The 11356-nt window shown below is 45.8% G+C and overlaps 1 protein-coding gene and 1 pseudogene across 1 annotated transcript in view; one reads left to right on the forward strand and one right to left on the reverse strand.

Annotated features, from left to right (window-relative positions):
* Positions 1–11356, reverse strand: part of CREG2 (cellular repressor of E1A-stimulated genes 2) — a 43412-nt gene that overhangs the window by 8368 nt on the left and 23688 nt on the right. The gene's annotated exons all lie outside the window — the stretch shown is intronic.
* LOC105522200 overlaps positions 4785–11356 on the forward strand; it is a 17997-nt pseudogene continuing 11425 nt past the window's right edge.

Raw genomic sequence — 11356 nt, forward strand, 5'->3', positions numbered from 1 at the left:
CACTGTGCTCGGCCCAATTTTTGTATTTTTAATAGAGATGGGGTTTCGCCATGTTGGTCAGGCTGGTCTTGAACTCCTGACCTCAGGTAATCCACCCGCCTCAGCTTCCCAAAGTGCTGGGATGACAGGCGTGAGCCACCGGGCCTGGCCTGTGGGGAAGGGAACTTAGAGTGCTCACCTACCTCTAATCATGTCAGGGTGCCTATTTCTGGAAGAAGCATAAATAAGAGAATCTGATTCTCCAAATGTCGTTCAGATAGTGGCTTCATGTACATCCACAAGAGAAAGCTCTGCTTGGCCACAGCTTGTGCCTTATGCTGTTGCAAGCTGTGTCCATAAGTGTTTGGGAAGATGGTTCAAGGATAAGTCAGCACAATGATAATATCAGTCACTTACATTCACACAGCGTTTTTGGTATTTCTAAAAGGCTTGTGTATTCCATCATCTGCTGCTATAGTAAGATTTGTCAATTTTTATACCAAGGACATTTGTACATCACCTCATTTTGTTTGAGCTTCATGACAACCCTAGGAGGTTTTATTATTAACCCCTGTTTAGATGTAAGAAAAGTGAGACTCAGAGGAGTTAAGTTGTCCAGGGCCATGGAGCTCACAGGGGTGCAGCCAGGCCTGTAGGACCCTACCTTAGGTCCTCTGGTCTCAAGTAGAAAGCTAGGCTACCTCCCAGCTATTTGGGAGGCTGAGGCGGGAGAGTGGCATGAACCCGGGAGGCGGAGCTTGCAGTGAGCCGAGATTGCGCCACTGCACTCCAGCCTGACTGAGCGAGACTCCGTCTCAAAAAAAAACAAAAAACAAAAAACAAAAAAGCTAGGCTACCTGTCATCTGGTCAGAGTCTCACTCTGTCTCCCAGGCTGGCATGCAGTGGCGCGATCTCAGCTCACTGCAACCTCTGCCTCCCAGGTTCAAGTGATTCTCCTGCCTCAGTTTCCCAAATAGCTGGGATTACAGGTGCACACCACCATGCCCGGCTAAGTTTTGTATTTTTAATGGAGGTGCGGTTTCACCATGTTGGCCAGGCTGGTCTCAAACTCCTGACTTCAAGTGATCCACCTGCCTCGGCCTCCCTAAGTGCTGGGATTACAGGCGTGAGCCACCGCATCTGGCCCCATCTGGTCCCTTATATCTGGGTATATCCCAGACTTGACCCCTCCTCTATCTCCCAGATCCAATCGGTCCCCAAGGTTTATAGATTCTTTATCCCAATATCTGATTATAAACTTTTAAATATCATGCTAGGACATTTTCTCAAAAGCTTGCCGTGGAGGTAAAGAAAAAAAAAATACTACCACATGAGAAAAAAAAAAGAGCCTGTTGCATAGAATTGTTTATGATGGCAAAAATTGGAAGTAACCAAAAAGCTTAGCAGTGGGGAAATACAAATAAATTAAGTTTTATCAATACTATAACATACAGCCTTTAAAAACAGATGAGACAGAACTATAGGTGTCCATGACAAAGATATAAGTAAAAATGTTACAGGTAGTGAATCCATATGGGTCTGCAGCAACCTCAATTCTTGCCTCCTCGGAAGAAAGAATTCAACTGAGGGGGGCATAAGGCAGAGTGAGAACTGAGGAAAGTTTTAGGGCAGGAGTGAGAGTGTGTTAAAAAGTTTTAGGGCAGGAATGAAAGGAAGTAAAGTTCACTTGGAAGAGGGCCAAGCTGGCCACTTGAGAGATCAAGTATGTGCTTTGACCTTTGACCTAGGGTTTTATACATTGGCACACTTCTGGGGCCTTGCATCCCTTCTCTCTGATCCTTCCCTTGGGGTGGGCTGTCTGCATGTGCAGTGGCCTGCCAGCTCTTGGAGGGGAGCATGCGCAGTGCGTTTATGGACTTGTACACACGCTCACTTGAGACGTTCTTCCCTTACCAGTCAAGTCTTCCTATAATGTCACATACCAGTTAAACGCCACCATTTTGCCTCTTAGTGCACACGTGTGAGCCCACTCACCCAACTCCTGAGGTATTAGTGGGAAGTCGCTGATCACCAACTTCAGGTTTTTTCTATCTATTGGGAGACTGCCTTTCCCTGGCACTGGGTGTGACCAATTATTACTTTAGAGAGACAGTTAACAACCACCTGACCACCACCTGATAGTCACCTGACATTCCTGGTCGGGGTAGGAGTGGGCCCTCTCCTGGCCTGCTCGTGTCTAACTAGCTACTTACAGTAACAAAAACAATAGAAGAAATTTTAAAAATCTCTGGATCCTCAAACTCCTTAGGCCAAAGAGAAGGTTAAGCCTAGAGGTTGAGTTATGCAACTCCCTCTTCCAAATAAATCGCTGTTACCAGCATTATGCATTGGCCAGACTCCCAGGGAAAAGGTAAAAGGCCTCAGGGGTCTCCAGATGACTGCCCCCACAGACCATTCATAAGTAAATTTTTTGCTGGCCTCCCCTAAACAAGGACATGCCAACCGTAACTTTAGGTGTGCAATCTAAGTCTAGCTCCTGAAACTAAAGTCTGTTTGATTCCATGCTGATAATGGAATTGACATTCAATTGCAAGCTGATCTTCCCAGGTGCAGAACAAAGACAAGACTAGATCAATCATTCCTCTGCTTACCCAGAGACACTGGCATAATATATTCTTCCTTTACTCCCTTTTTTTCTTTCAAACATTCACCTTGTCTTATGTAAAATGTTGATTTACCAGGCACTAACTAAAGTCTCACAAAGATATAACCATTGCCTTACCACCTACCTGCCTCTCTTCCTACATGCCTTTCTCCCCTTTAAGAAAATGTACAAATACTAAACCTCCTGAAAACCTCTTCAGGAAAACAGCCACAGATAGGTCTGTGGCTTGCATGTTCCTGGACATGCCCTGAGGTTGGCTTAATAAATCTAAACTGACTGAGACACTTGCTTCAGTGACTCATTTTGGTTATCAGGAAAAATATGTGCTGTGCGGCTCCATTAAAAGAAGAAAGAAAGGGCTTGGTGGGGTGGCTCACACCTGTAATCCTAGTAGGGGAGGAGACCACCCCTCATATTGTCTTATGCCCAATTTCTGCCTCCAAAGAATGAAGAAGTAAAAACTAAAAGGCAGAAATGAAATCCACAGGCAGACAGCCCGACGCCGCACCCTGGGCCTGGTAGTTAAAGATCGACCCCTGACCTAATCGGTTCTGTTATCTATAGATTACAGACATTGTATAGAAAAGCACTGTGAAAATCCCTGTCCCGTTCTGTTCCATTCTAATTACCAGAGCATCGGCCCCCAGTCACGTACCGCCTGTTTGCTCAATCGATCATGACCCTCTCACGCTGACCTGCTTAGAGTTGTGAGCCCTTAAAAGGGACAGGAATTGCTCACTGGGGGAGCTTGGTTGTTGGAGACGTGAGTCTTGCCGAAGCTCCCGGAAGAATAAAGCCCTTCCTTCTTTAACTCGGTGTCTGAGGGGTTTTGTCTGCAGCTTGTCCTGCTATGCTAGCATTTTGGGAGCCCAAGGCGGACAGATCACCTGAGGTCAGGAGCTCAAGACCAGCCTGGCCAACATGGGTGAAACTCTATCTCTACTAAAAATACAAAAATTAGCCGGGCATGGTGGTGGGCAGCTGTAATTCCAGCTGCTCAGGAGGCTGAGACATGAGAATAGCTTGAACCTGGGAGACGGAAGTTGTAACGAGCCGAGATTGCACCACTGTGCTCCAGCCTGGGCGACAGAGCAAGATTCAGTCTCAGAGAAAAAAAAAAAAAAGAAAATTATAATCTGTGATAGATACTGCAAAAATGTGGTTAAGTTGTAAACTTGTGAGTTAAGATGAAAGAATGATGGAATGTAATCTACATAACAAAAGCTAAATCTATATCTTCGTAAAAATAACTGAGATGCATAGGAGAAAAGAAGTAAAAATTGTAAGAAGAAACTGAATTCACATATATGAAAAATATTTAGAATTTGTGTCTGAATGATACTGTCATTAGTTGCACCCAATTTATTTGTTCACTATTAAAGCTAATTTCATCATAAAATTGTTCTGTGATGAAAGCAATGAGATTACCCTTCAGATGTAAGTCATTATAGAATAAGAACACAGTACATTTACATAGGGAGCATTTTTGCTTCTCTACTGTGGGTAATTACATAGAACTAGAAAGGAGATTATATATTTTAAAAGGCAAATAGAAAACTTTGCATTTACACAATGGAAAACCCAGCTAAACTTGGTATCACTTCCTTCTACATGTGGTAGGCAGGCTAATGGCCCCCCAAAGAGGTCCACATTCTAATCTCTGGAACATGTGAATATGTTCCCTTACATGGCAAAGAGGAAGTCGGTTGCTAATCAGCTGATTTTGGATGGGAAGATCATCCTGGACGGTTTGGCTGGGCCCAAGGCAATCACAAGGATCACTGAGTGGAAAGCGTTGAAGTGATTTGACTGAGAAAGACCCGCCTGGCCATGGCTGGCTTCGAATACGGGAGGGGCACAAGCCCTGGGGTGCAGGCAGCCTCTCGAAGCTGAGAAAGGCCAGGAAACAGACTCTGCCCCAGAGCTTCCAAAAAGGAACATAGTCCTGCCAATGCCTTGGTGTTAATCTGGTGAGACCTCTTTTGGACTTCTGACCTCCAGAACAATAACACGATAAATCTAGGTTATTTTAAGCCAGTAAGGTGTGGTAATTTTTCACATCAGCAATAGGAAACTAATATACCATCTAAAGGAATGTGGATGGCAGCCCCAGCCTTAGTCACAGGAGTGCAACACGCCTGTGGTTACTGGCAGCTGCGCCCCTGAAATGGCCAGCAAATGCAACACCAACTAGGCGAGAGGGCCCTGAGCACCCTGGGGACCCTGCTGCACGCAGTCAATTGGTGAGAGGCTACTTTGGTAAACAGGGGCTGCAGGAGGTGTTGCCCCTCCTCTGGGTGACAGATCTCAGCTATTGTTGAGGCATCCGCTTCCCTCTCACACACAGCTTCAGGAATCCTACCTAGTCCATCCCCAGGTCCCGAACACCTGGACTGCCGAAGCCAACCAGGGTATTCCAGTCCCTGGCTGTAGTGATGGATTCAGGGACTGGCACAACAGCAAGTTTGGTCACAAAAGCTCAAGGAGCTACTTGCTGAGGACTTCCAGAGTGGAAACCCCCCTAACTCTTCTTTGGAGTCTGCCTGGAGAGATGCTCACTTTTGTTGGACATAAACAGGGGAGCATCTGTACCTGGGGAGAGGGGGCGGCTAGACGGGATTACAAAGGAGCCACCCTTAAAATGAAACAGACGCCACAGGGAAGAGGGAGAGGGAAAAAAAATCTCATTTGGTTGACATTGTTTAGGCCCTAGGAAAAGCCTTCCTCTGAATTTTTCAGTCGGGTGAACTGTTAAATTTCTCCATTTTTTAGGTCCATATGAGTTTACTTTTCTATTTCTTTCAGCTGAAAGGTTCCTCACTAATTACAGGGCTTCAAGTTTCTGAAGCTCTGTTTGTCTCTGTTCTTAGATGTGGTGGAGACATGCCCACCTAATGTTAGATGTATTAATAGCGATCAATGAGCTATTTTTCATAAAGGTGATGAAGCAGCACCCTGGGGTGTCCCGTTGGGCTACCTCCTGCAACTGGAGTGAGCTTACTTGTTTTTATTTGTGTTTCACTGGTGTGGGTGGCCCTAGGAGCTGAAGGACATGGGCTGTGTTGATCGCATCTCTCCTTCAGGCCAGTGGACATTCTTTTGGGTATTTCTCCCCTTTTCACCTGACTTTAGGGTCGGCTACCCCTGCCCTGTGAGGATGGGCAGCTTGTAAACCGAGAGGATTCAGGTCTCAAGGATAGGACCAGAAAAGCCTGATCCATGCTCTCAAAGTGGCCACCTGGGGAGCCCAGAGGGCTGTCCTTCCGGCTTGCAGACCCTGCTGGAGAGTGGCAGGAGCCATCCTGGACTGTGATGTCCGCCCTCCGGACCCTGACTGCGCTCACTCATCGAGGCTGGCCCGGTCCCCACCCAGCACTCCACAGGTGTCCTCTGCTGGGTGAAATGCTTGCATACCCCGCCAGGAGCTTCTTTTAACCTTTTCTATTTTTATTCTTCCTATAACAGAACCTAAAATGGTATGTGAAGATTCAATCTAGGGAGTCAAGGGACCAAATATCTGTTCTTAGGGGTTTCATGCCCAAGGCATGGATGCCATTGTATTAGGGGTTCCAGAAGCTTCTGAATCGGGAGAATGATCAGTCACAGCACTTTGTATGCAATGGAGTGGATTACGTGACCCAGGGAGTCATAAAGGACACAATAAAGCAGTGATCCTGTACTCAAATGATCTCCAATTAAACGTGAAGCTTGCCTTCCAGATAGTTAACCTTCTTGGAGATAAGTAATCCTCCTCTTGCTACAACAATTTCTTTTACACTCATATTTTTATGGGCTACAGTTTTGTAAGGGCTTCACAAGGGAGGCATTTTTCTAAAAATACATGTAACCTTCCCAAACACTTTATATCTTGATAGTATATTTAAAAGTCTGTTTTGTTTTTATGTGTTTGTGTTCAGTGGTAAAGAAAAATGTTGGAGGAAAGGATGTATTATGTTCTTTGAGGATTTCAGAAATTATACCTATATATATAAACATACTGAACAAATGACATTAAAATATTTGTTTAACCTTTGTAATATTTTTTATAATATAGAGAAAATTGGCGGGGCGTGGTGGTGCACAGCTGTAGTCCTAGCTACTCAGGAGGCTGAGGCAGGAGGATCACTTGAACCCAGGAGATTGAGGCTGCAGTGAGCTATGATCATGCCACTGCACTCCAGCCTGGGCGACAGAGTGAGACCCTGTCTCAAACACACACACGCACACACACACACACACACATATACACAAAAGAAAAAAGGAAGTGGGTTGGACTGCCCAATCCTGTAAATGATAAAATCACCATCATTGTACAATGGTTCTCAACTGGGAGAAGTTTCCTCTCCTTAAAAGGCAACTGGAAATCTGGGGAGCATCTTGGTTTTCACAGAATCCGGGTTAGGGGCTCTATCTCCTTGCACTTGGTGGGTAGGGGTCAGGAATTCTAAATGTCCTGCAATGTATGGGACGATCTTACACAAGGAACTGTCCTACCCCAAATGCCAATAGAACCCACTGAGACACGTCGCAAGGCTCTGTCTCTCCCTGATGTATCCAGCCAGATAGTAACAGAAGGAAGGCAGGTGTAGACCAGGCTTTCTCAACCTTAGCACGGCTGACATTTTGGGCTGGATGACTTTTTGAGGTGGGGGGCTGTCCTTTGCATAATAAGAGTCTTTAGCAGCATCCCTGGGCTCTACCTTCTAGATGCCAGGAGCACCCCTCCCCCCGAACTCAAGTTGGAAGAACCAAAAAGGTCTCCAGACACTGCCAAATGTCCCTCGCGAGGAGTCTCTCAGCTCCCTGTTTGAGATCCACTGGTGGAAATGCAGGTAAACTTTTCGACTTAGTGGAAGGAGAGGGGTGAGTTGCCTAGTGTGATTTCATACTGTGTCAAATAAGTATGAGCATCATCTGTAACTGAGAGAGAGTGAAGGGGAGCGCTTAGGTCTGCTCTTTAAAAAAGGGATCTTACTGGGGAAATGAAATGGGATTTTCTAGGAGTGCTGAGAATGCATGCGAGGGTTCTGTTCATGAATTGAAAGGGGCAGTCTCAGTTCGGCCACATGGTTTTGGGCAGACCTGAGCCACCTGGGTGCAGGAACAGAGGAGGTGGAAGCAGGCCTTAAAGGCGTTGGGTATGGCCAGGCAGGAGGCGAGAGGGTCAGAGGAGGTGTAGGTGTTCTCAGGGCAATCGTAAAGACAGACCATGGAGTCTAACCTGGGCAAAGAGAAAGGGGAGCCAGGACATGCTGACGGTTGGGAAGATCGTGACGGGGACAAAGGGTTGGCAGCTCCATGTGGTCCAAGCGTGTTGCAGGGGGGTTGCACAAGCAAGAAAGATGCAGGGTAGGAGGCGCGGAATGGAAATTCTGGATGTGGTGCGTTTGCTAGCAAATCTGGAGTGTGGGTGGTGAGAACCTGGCTGGAGAAGCTAGAGTGTAGAATGCGCCCTCCACACAGTGCTGAAGGCAAGAGAAAGAGGATGGCAGCGGAGAGGAAAAATGCGAGGCCTGCAGCTTCCACTGCCAGTTTTACTCCTGTTCCCCAGGGTAACCCCAGAACAAACAGGATTCTCCTCTTCGGTGTTAGCCTTTCCGGCATCTGCAGAAAGCACTGTGTCATTCCTGAGACTGCTCCTTTCCGGGCTGGCTGCTTTCAGACATCCCAGCTTGTCAATGTCCCCGTGAAACTATGGGATCCAGAACTGCCCTCGAAATTCCAGCGGGAGGTGAGCAAGGCTGGGGAGGCGTCTCACCTCCACCACCCTCTGCTCCATCCTCCTAGGGATGCTATCCACAATAGCTCCCTGCTTCATCATAGGAAACCTATCAAAGAAACGAATGGTCTTTGGTATGACACCCTTCCCAACCAATATTGCCTGTAGGTGGTCACTTCCTCCTATTCTCAGGGCACAGAAAAAGCTTGTCTATTTTATTAATATCTTTCTTTTCATTTTTATTTTATTTTACAGCATACCAGTATAATGCCTCATACTGTCCTAGTTAATTTTTTTCCCCAGTTTTGTTCGCCCTTCTTGGCACCATTTTCCTGGTTATGACACTGGCTTCTCTTGACAATTTTCTATGTCTCCCAAATATGTAGTTTTCCATGTCTCCCACTGTATCAAGCTTCCAGTCGTTTCAACCCCAGAATCCTTCCTCTGGCTCCCAGAACCCTTCCCCTGACTTTTCAGTGTATTGCAAAAGGTCAAGGAAGCAGAAACTTCCTACATGGAGTTCAGATAAAACCCCGCCCTACCAGTAGACCCTTTTGGTCATTGACCCAATTGTTCTTTCATCCACAGTTTCACATCCATTGTGAAATTAGATATAAGAGAAATAAATAATAAATCTGCCCAAGCTATTATTCCCCAGTTTACGTTATTCCATCTTGTCTATGAGAATATGACCATGCGGGTTTCTTCAAATGCCTCAGGGAAACCCACAACAGTTTCCTAATGCGTCATCACAGGAAAACTATAAAAGAAAAGGATGGTCTTTTAACACGACATCCTTCCCAACCAGTATTGCCTGTAGGTGACCACTGCTTCCTATTCCTAGGGCACAGAAACCATCTCTTCAACAGCCTGTTCCAGAATCACTCTGTAAGTTATTTGTGTTCACCCACAGATCCTCCCAACGTCTGATTTTCGAGACTCTGAATGACGCTTGCCCATTTTCAGGCTGTTGATGTCTCTTTTATTCCTCGATTCAATGTTCCCAACCATGACTTCCCTGATTTCTCTGAATGAAATGTGTATTGTTCAGAAGCCTTAGACAAACAGTTGGCCTTCCACATTCATGGATTTTTGCATCTGTGGATCCAACCAACAACAGACTGAAAATATTTAGGGGAAAAAAAAGCTACAGTATAAAACAAAAAATAATACAAATAGGCCAGGCGCAGTGGCTCATGCCTGTAATCCCAGCACTTTGGGAGGGCAAGGCAGATGGATTACCTGAGGTCAGGAGTTCGAGACCAGCCTGGTCAACATGACAAAACCCCATCTCTACTAAAAATACAAAAATTAGCCAGGTGTGGTGGCAGGCGCCTGTAATCCCAGCAACTTGGGAGGATGAGGCAGGAGAATCGCTTGAACCCAGGAGGTGGAGGTTGTGGTGAGCTGAGATCGCGCCACTACATTCCAGCCTGGGCAACAGAGTGAGACTCTGTCTCAATAATAATAACAATAATAATACAAATAAAAAATCAATATACTATCACAACTATTTATAGAGCATTTCAATTGTATGAGGTATTATAAGTAATCCAGAGATGACTTAAAGTACACAGGAGGATGTGTGTAGGTTATACACATACTATCCCATTTTACATCAGGGACTTGAGCATCCACAGATTTTGGCGTCTTTTGGCGGGGGGCTGGAGGAGGATTTCTGGAACCAATTGTCCACGGATACCAAGGGATGAATGTATGTGCTTAACTGGAATAGTGGTCCATTACATATCCTTATTCATTTTGGGCTAGAATTTTCTCTTATCCAGTGTCAAATGTTGTGATTCAACAGACACTGGCCAGCCACACACAACAGACGGCACCAGAAAAGAGGGGATGTGGACCCACTTCCTGGACAGGAGAGCAGCAGGCGTGTTCGAACAGTCCACTCTGAGAGGCGAGGCACTGTCTAGCAAGACAGTTCAATGTATGACCTCTTTCCTTTGAGTTTTCACATTTATTTACAACTTTGATATGCTGAGATTATATTAAAATTTATCTTCATCAATTGAATCTCACATGTGTTTGAGCCATTTTAATTTCTATATTTAAAACATTTATATTATAAATAATTGCCATCATGACACCTCCAACATACTAAAGAGGGTTGCAGCATACATTAGAAAAATCACTATGTTTCTATCTCCACCTGCAAATCCATGTAAACTGTTACTTCCATCCTGCAGTAGAGGGAATAACAGCTCCCCCAAAGATGTCCTATCCCCAGATGCCAAAGATGTCCTAATCCCCAGATGCCAAAGATGTCCTAATCTTCAGAATGTGTGAATGTGACTTTATATGGCAACAGGGACTTTGCAGATGTGATTAAGTGAGGGAGCCTGAGAGGGAAAGATTATCCTAGATTATCCAGGATATCCATACATATCTATGATGGAGATGATATTCGAACAATTCAAATCAACTTTAAAAATACTTCTGTGTTTTTGTTGGTTCTGCAGCTTCTGAATCAGTGCTTTCTGAAATGTGGGTGGGGGTTCTCATTGCCTCTGGGATGCAGCTGATCCCACAGAGGGCCTAATGTAAACGGGGGAGGCAGAAGTCTCAAGTGAGCAGTAGGAGATGGGATGGCAGAAGCAAGCCCCGAGTGAGGTAAGCAAGGGGCCATGCGCCAAGGAATGCATGCGGCCTCTAGGAGCTGAAAAGGGAAGGAAATGGCTTCTCCTCTGGAGCCTCCAGAAGGAAGCAGCTCAGCCCACACCTTGGTTTTAGCTTTGTGAGACTCATTTCAGACTTCTGCCCTCTAGAACTGTAAAAGAATACATCTGTGGCTGGGCGCGGTGGCTCATGCCTATAATCCCAGCACTTTGGGAGGCTGAGGTGGGTGGATCATGAGGTCAGGAGTTTGAGACCGGCCTGGCCAACACAGTGAAACCCCATCTCTAATAAAAATACAAAAAATTAGCTGGGCATGGTGGCATGCACCTGTAGTCCCAGCTACTTGGGAGGCTGAGGCAGGACAATCTCTTGAACCCAGGAGGCAGAGCTTGCAGTG

The sequence above is a fragment of the Colobus angolensis genome, unplaced genomic scaffold, assembly GCF_000951035.1.
Source record: "Colobus angolensis palliatus isolate OR3802 unplaced genomic scaffold, Cang.pa_1.0 Scaffold42, whole genome shotgun sequence".
NCBI classification, from domain to species: Eukaryota; Metazoa; Chordata; class Mammalia; order Primates; family Cercopithecidae; genus Colobus; species Colobus angolensis.